The following is a 7,682-nucleotide window of genomic DNA, read 5'->3' as shown; positions in this document are numbered from 1 at the left end:
TTATTTATGACTTGTCTGAGGAGCAGTCGATGAAGAGGCCATTGCACACAATAGCTATTAAGTCGTACGTAACATGTGGACCCTGGAAGATTCCACTATTTGGCATGTATGGTGGCTAAAAAAGTGGAGAATCTTCTTGGTTTCTCTTTCCACCCAGCTTTCTTAGGCACTGTGAAGAGAACTCACCTCTCACTTTCTGTGAGCTTTTTAGGACCCTGAGCCATATTACCATCAGCTAAAGTCTTTATTTACTTTTATTTCTTGAGACAGAGTCTCACTCTGTCGCCCAGGTTGGAGTGCAGTGGCACAATCTCAGCTCAGTGCAACCTCCGCCTCCCGGTACAAGTGATTCTCTGGCCTCAGCCTCCCGAGTAGCTGGGATTACAGGTGTCTGCCACCATGTCCGGCTAATTTTTGTATTTTTAGTAGAGACGGGGTTTCACCATGTTGGCCAGGGTTATCTTGAACTCCTGAGCTCAGGTGATCTGCCCACCTCGGCCTCCCAAAGTGCTGGCATTACAGGCGTGAGCCACTGTGCCTGGCCAATAATGAAGTCTTTATTTGGCCATTTTCCTCAGTGTATTTTTTCCTCAGCATGTCCGCTTCGAGATGGATGAAGAAGCAGCCTCTCTAACCACCCCAACTTTAAATCCAGTAGGATTGTCTGCCAGAAATAAACCCCTCTCTTTAGGAAGACAAAAGCCAAGTGTTTCAGGCTGACAGCTTCTGAGATCTCCCCTACACTATGTAAATCGTCACCACTCGCTGGGTAGAGAAATAAAAGGAAGGCATTTAAAAAGGTTTTCTTTTTTTTTTTTTGAGACGGAGTCTTGCTCTGTCGCCCAGGCTGGAGTGCAGTGACGAGATCTCGGCTCACTGCAAGCTCCGTCCCCCGGGTTCACGCCATTCTCCTGCCTCAGCCTCCCAAGTAGCTGGGACTACAGGCGCCCACCACCACGCCCGGCTAGTTTTTTGTATTTTTTTAGTAGAGACGGGGTTTCGCGGTGTTAGCCAGGATGGTCTCGATCTCCTGACCTTGTGATCCGCCCGCCTTGGCCTCCCAAAGTGCTGGGATTACAGGCTTGAGCAGCCACCGCGCCCGGCCAAAAGGTTTTCAAAAAGTAGAAAAAGTTATTCAAAAAGTAGAAATGAGGTCTTGTTATGTTGCCCAGGCTGGTCTTGAACTCCCAGCCTCAAGTGATCCTCCTGCTTTGGCTTCCTAAAGTGCTGGGATTACAGGTATGAGCCACGGTGCCTGCCTGGAAGCCTCTTATGTTTATTTGAGAGTTGGGAGGAAGGGACGGCTTTCTGGACCCAAGAAAGCAGTAAGGCAGCAGGGCAGGGAGCAGGTGCTACAGGCAGGTGGCCGGCACTGCTGCTGGCCTGGAGGATGAGGGACAGCAGGAAGACAGGCAGACTAAGAGACTGCATGCTTAGTGGAAATAGCTGAAAATAGAACGTGAGGTTAGGCCCTGAGAATTCGATTCCTCCTAATGGCAAAGAGAGAAGCCAAGGTCTTCTATACATAAGACCAAGGCAACAAACAGGGCCTTTGCACACCCTGGGTCTGGCCTGCCTGCCCAGGATGCCAGCTATCAACCCTGACTCGTGGAAAGAGCTCAACTTCTTGTTGTTGTTGTTGTTGTTGTTGTTGTTGTTCTTCTTCTTCTTCTTCTTCTTCTTCTTATTATTATTATTATTTTGAGATGGAGTCTCACACTGTTGCCATGCTGGAGTGCAGTGGCGGGATCTCATTGCAACCTCTGCCTCCTGGGTTCAAGCGATTCTCCTGCCTCAGCCTCCCAAGTAGCTGGGACTACAGGCGCCAGCCACCATGCCAAGCTAATTTTTATATTTTTAGTAGAGACAGGGTTTTGCCATATTGGCTGGGCTGGTCTCGAACTCCTGACCTCAGGTGATCTGCCCACCTTGGCCTCCCAAAGTGCTGGGATTACAGCACGGTGAGCCACTGTTCCCAGCAACTTTTTAATAATTTGTCTTCTTGCTGAATAACAAAGCTATCTAAGTAAAAGGATGTGCGTGTGTCTTTGTGTGTATGTGTTTTACCTACTTGGTTGATTTGGGTCACAGTTGCAGTTTATACTGTGCCTCTAAATTTTATTTGGAAGAAAAAGCAGTATTTCTTTACTTCTCTTTTCTTTTTCTTTCTCTGTCCTGCTTTTAGGCACGAAAGCGATATTTCATATCACAAATTCAGCTGCTGCTGCTGACAGTTTGCTCTGACTGTTTCTCACCAGACGAGGCAGGATAAACTCTTGTCAGCCATATGTTGATTTGCTAACACTACCCATGTCCCAGGTAGCAGGCTCAGATGGGTCTCAAAATAGACCAGGCACACATGGCTGATAAGATCCCAGTGGGCAGAAGATAATGTTACACCATCTATGACATAACCTCTAGAATAATCACTGCCGCCCTTTGCTCCGGAGTCCAGCTCCAGCGTATGCAGAAGTGGAAAGTCCTCAAACAGTGGGGGGTTTAGTGTGTGTGTGCTTTCCTTGAAATTGGTTAAACTTCCACTCAGCTTTGGAAGCTTCTAACAAGCGGTGCACAGCCTTTTCTTCTCTTTCTTCTCCTTTTTTGCTTCAGTGGGATGGATGGCCAAACAAACTTTCTGGTGGCCGTTAAGAAGAAGAAAATTCTTTGCAGAAGCACGTGCCAGTGTTTTACAATGCACGGCACACATCAAGGCTTGTGGCGCACACTGGAACACAATCGGATTCTGGAGCTCCAGGGACAAAGAGTGTGGCTAATTTGTGCAGCCGCTGCTTTAGAATGGTGAGCAGGGAGAACGCTCCTCTGAGGAGAGGGAGTCAGGGCTTCAGCACAAATTGGTTTTCCAGGCGAAGGAAGGGGAAAGCCTCATCTTGGAAGAAATTTCAGTTTCTGTGGACCTGTGGACCTGATGTCAGGTTACCTCGCCCCTCCCCAGCAGGAGCCAAATGCCCGTGCCTTCTCTCCTGGAAAGTTGCCTTTCTAAGCTAGAGAATTGCTGCCACAAACTGATTCTGAGAGGAAGGGAATGTACTCTTCATATTTGTAGAGAAAATCAGGAAGCGAGGAGTCGCAGCCCCGGCTTCCTGGTCGGGCTGCTGACTCACACTGTCATCCTTTAGGCGATTTCCTTCATTTCTTTGCACCTCAGTTTCTCAGTTAAATGAAGGATGAAAATGGAATTCCCCTAGAGGCATTGGGAATACCTCATTAATGTTTGCATTTCTTCTTGATAACTGGGATTAGAGATCTGATTACTGCAACGCAGCATTACATGGAAGATTCCATCTTTATTGTCAACTCGAGGCCTATCTTTGAAGGAATATCATTCAAGGTCTTTTGGTCACCTTTCCCACTATTCATTCCATGATGTCCCCTCCTCACTCCATCTATTCTTTTCCATGGTGACTTCAGGTGATGTCATTTGCATGAAGTTTTTTCTCTGAAAACAGGAGGCTTTAATTTCTCTTGGTTCATTCCAGAACATGGTAGTCGATGGGTCACCCCAGGCTTGCCTGGTTGTGGGAGACGGGATTCAGAGGCCAGGAATGGGATCTCAGTCACAACCTCCATGCTCTTTTAAGGAATTTAGGTTGATTTTCTTTTTCCTCTTCTAAGTGTCGCCCTCTTTGTTTGGCTGGGGTGAATACATCACTTCCTCTTTGGGGATCTGTGTTTTGTCTCCTGCTGGGTTTGAAATGTCATGTAATTTGTTGGGTTTTCACTGGATTATGTTTGGAGTTTGTTTGCTTTTTTTGCTGTTCCCAAATCATCACTGGTCACCAGAACCCTCTCTCTTCTACCTCCTGATTGATGAAGTGATAGAAATGTACACTCCTCAGCATTTACCAAGAGAGACACATTTATCTTGAACTGCTCTCTCTGTTCTGTTGCCTATGAAGGGAGTTCCCCTGCAAGGGCAAAAAAAAAAAAAAACCAAAAAACAAAAAACAAAAAAAACACCCAACAAAACCCCACAGTGCTGTTATCTTTTGTTCCTGCTGAGCGGTCAGGCTGCTCTGTTGCTTTGCTCATTATCTGGTCAAACTTCATTTGAGGGTGATCTCCATGCTCCTCATCCAGAATATGGTGCAAGCCTCAGGTCCTTCTCTCTTCAGACTCACCAACCTTTCCTTGGCTCCTCATAGATGACATTTTCTGTTCCTAGAAGCAACATTTCTCTGCTATAATAAGTAAATTTGGGGGGATACACTTGGAATTTATTATGAACTCATCCCACAAGCATTATTGATATAACATGCCAGGCACTATACTAGACATCGGGTGTGTGATAAGAATAATGAGATTGGGTGCAGTGTCTCACACCTGTAATCTCAGCAATTTGGGAGGCCAAGATGGGAGGATGGCTTGAGGCCAGGAGTTCAAGACCAGCTGGGGCAACATTGCAAGACCTTGCCTTTACAAAAAATAAAAAATAAAAACTTAGCAAGACATGGCAGTGTGTGCCTGTAGTCCCAGTTACTTGGGAGGCTTAGGTGGGAGGATCCCTTGAACCCAGGAGGTCGGGGCTGCAATGAGCTAAGTTTGCACTACTGCCTGGGTGACAGAGAGAGACCCTGTCTCTAAAATAAAATAGGCCAGGTGCGGTGGCTCACGCTTGTCATGCGAGCACTTTGGGAGGTTGCGGAGGGCAGATCATGAGGTCGAGAGATTGAGACCATCCTGGCCAACATGGCAAAACCCAGTGTCTACTAAAAATACAAAAATTAGCTGGCCATAGTGGAGCACGCCTGTAATCCCAGCTACTCTGGAGGCTAAGGCAAGAGAATCACTTGAACCAGGGAGGCGGAGGTTGCAGTGAGGCGAGATCGCACCACTGCACTCCAGCCTGACAACAGAGTGAGACTCCGTCTCAAAAATATAAAAATTAAAAAGTAAAATAAAATAATGAGACTTATCTCCTGCTTCTAAAAGCAAGGCCGCAGGCAGAAAAGGGGTGGTGGAGGTGCAAGTCGTGATGGAGAGGGCTGAGAAAAACCTGCAGAGTCATAAGTTGCAAGGCAAAGGGAGGCCCTTTTGTAGTTCATAAGCATAATGATTGGGTTTTTGCACATATGCCAAACCTTGTTAAGATGGTGGCATTTTACCCATAAGACATTAAAACACACACACACACACACACACACCCCCAAAAATAACGCAAAGAGAAAGATTTCTGTTGGTGACTTGAATCTAGTAGTGATAATATTCATTGCATAACTTTACTGTCTATTATAGCAAAAACATTCCCCTGAATTCTTACTGTGTGCCAAGCACTGTGCTCAGTAGTCTTAATCCTTACTCAGCCCTTTGTGGTGAGTTCTATATTCACCCTTATTTTACAGATGAAGGAATGGAGATTTGAGGAGGCTGAGTAATGAGTGCAGGGTGATTAGCTAATATCAAACTCAGGCATTGAGGCCATGCTGTCTAGAGAAAGAAATATATGCTAGGGACCTTCTGAACAGGCTTCTGCCTATACTTGTGACAGCACTGGAAATTAAGTCCTCTCCCCCGTGTTTCTCTGAAAAGAAATAATTTGTTTCCTGTGTTCTGGAAGGACGTTGGGTGAAGTTGGTTGTGTTTGAAAGCATGTCCATTGAAGCTTCTTTTGGCTCCTGAGTCTTTAGCAGGAGGCTCCTGCTATATTTCACATGACCCTGTCTTAGTGAGCTCTCTGTTGGCCTTAGGGAAAACATGGGGCCATTTTGCTAATTCAATGAGGAGTATCTACTTAGAAAGAGATTTTTTGGGGGCCAATGCCAGTGGCTGAGTAGCTCTCCCTTCATCTGTTGGTAAAAAAAAAGAAGTTTGCTGGGTACAGTGTCTCACGCCTGTAATCCTAGCATTTTGGTAGGCTGAGGCGAGCAGATCATGAGGTCTGGAGTTTGAGACCAGCCTGACCAACATAGTGAAACTCCGTCTCTATTAAAAGTACAAAAATTAGCCGGGCATGGTGGCGCATGCCTATAATCCCAGCTACTCAGGAGGCTGAGGCAGAAGAATCACTTGAACCTGGGAGGTGGAGGTGGCAATGAGCCGAGACTGGGTCACTGCACTCCAGCCTGGGTGACAGAGCTAGACTCCGTCTCAAAAAAAAAAAAAAAAAAAAAAAAAAAAAAGTGAAAGAAAACAAAAATAAATCTTTGTAATATATTTAAAACTATTAAGAACTCTGGCCTGACCCGGTGGCTCATGCCTGTAATCCCAGCACTTTGGGAGGCCGGAGCGGGTAGCTCACGAGTTCAGGAGATTTGAGACCCTCCTGGCTAACATGATGAAACCCCATCTCTACTAAAACTACAAAATGTTAGCTGGGCGTGGTGGTGGGCGCTTATAGTCCCAGCTACTCTGGAGGCTGAGGCAGGAGAAGGGCCAGAACCCAGGAGGTGGAGCTTGCAGTGAGCGGAGATCGTGCCGCTGCACTCCAGCCTGGGTGACAGAGTGAGACTCCACCTCAAAAAAAAAAACAAAAACACAAAACAAAAACAAAAAACTCTTTGTTGACCTCAAAAGAGCATCCCTGAAATTGACCTGCCTTCCACAGTCTTGGACGATGTCTTTGTTGCTACAGTTAAGGGGCACATCACAGTTCTTATCTGACTTCTCAACATCATTTGCTGCTGTCATCTTTTGAATGAATCTATTCCCTTGGTTTCCTTCCTCTGTCTCTGAATGATGCTTTGGTTGTCTCTTCAGAGTTGGTGGTTTCCAAAGATATATTTATTCTCTCATCTCAAGGCACTCTCATCTTCAGATATCTCATTCATTATCAGGGCTTCCACTGTCAGCTCTATGTGAATGGCTTCCAAATCTCTATCTTCAGACTGTATCTTTCTTCTTGGGTACACATGTATGCACAACAAGTTTGTTGCTTGAGTAACCTCAGACTCAAAAGGTCCAACACCTAACTTGTCCTCTTCGCCCCAAGCCCTCTTGTGTTATCCCTGAGAAGGGCATCACTGGCCATCAACTGTCCAAAGCTGGGGGCTTTGGCATCATCCTCCATTCTTCCCATTCTCTCCCCCAACAACACCTAATCCTTCAACACATTCCATTCCATAATTGCGCGTATCTCTTTATTTCTCTCCACCTCATCACTGCCACCTCAGTTCATGCCACTGTCATCTCTTCCCTGTGTGGAGTCCTGCTCCTGCCAATTCATGCAACTCGGATAATGTGAGTCTCCTTACCTTCTCAAAACTCTCCAAGGGTTGCTACTGCTCTTAGGATGAAATTTAAATGCTTTGATATGGCTCACAAGGCCCTGTATGACCTGGCATCAGCTTTTCCTCTATTCCCTCACTTCACACTCATAATTCTCCAACTTCACATACTACATCTTGCCTATGTGGTCTTCAGTACATGCTAATCCATCTGCCTGGATTGGTCTCCCCTCTCCTTGTATGCTTTCACTTGGCTAATTCCTGCTTGTCTTTTAGATCTAAAGCTTTTAGATCATTTAGACATGACCTCCCAGACTGGGCTAGGTGGTTTTCATCTCTACCCCATCCTTAAACTCCCACCCACTGGCGCCTCTTTCTTCCTATTAGACCTTTTGTCACTCAATATTAATTGGTTTTTGTCTGTATTGTCTAATAGACTGAGCTCTGTGAGGCCAGGGATAGAGCTATTCTATATACCATTATGTTTATAGAGCCTTGCAC

The 7,682-nt window shown here is 45.9% G+C and overlaps 1 pseudogene; it reads left to right on the top strand.

Annotated features, from left to right (window-relative positions):
* Positions 1-5,046: 5,046 nt before the first annotated feature.
* Positions 5,047-5,133, top strand: LOC119626894 (small nucleolar RNA U13; annotated as a pseudogene).
* Positions 5,134-7,682: the final 2,549 nt, after the last annotated feature.

The sequence above is a fragment of the Chlorocebus sabaeus genome, chromosome 17 (assembly GCF_047675955.1).
Source record: "Chlorocebus sabaeus isolate Y175 chromosome 17, mChlSab1.0.hap1, whole genome shotgun sequence".
In the NCBI taxonomy this organism is placed as follows: Eukaryota; Metazoa; Chordata; class Mammalia; order Primates; family Cercopithecidae; genus Chlorocebus; species Chlorocebus sabaeus.
Note: the sequence above shows the minus strand (reverse complement) of the source record. Positions and strands in the feature narration are given on the sequence as shown.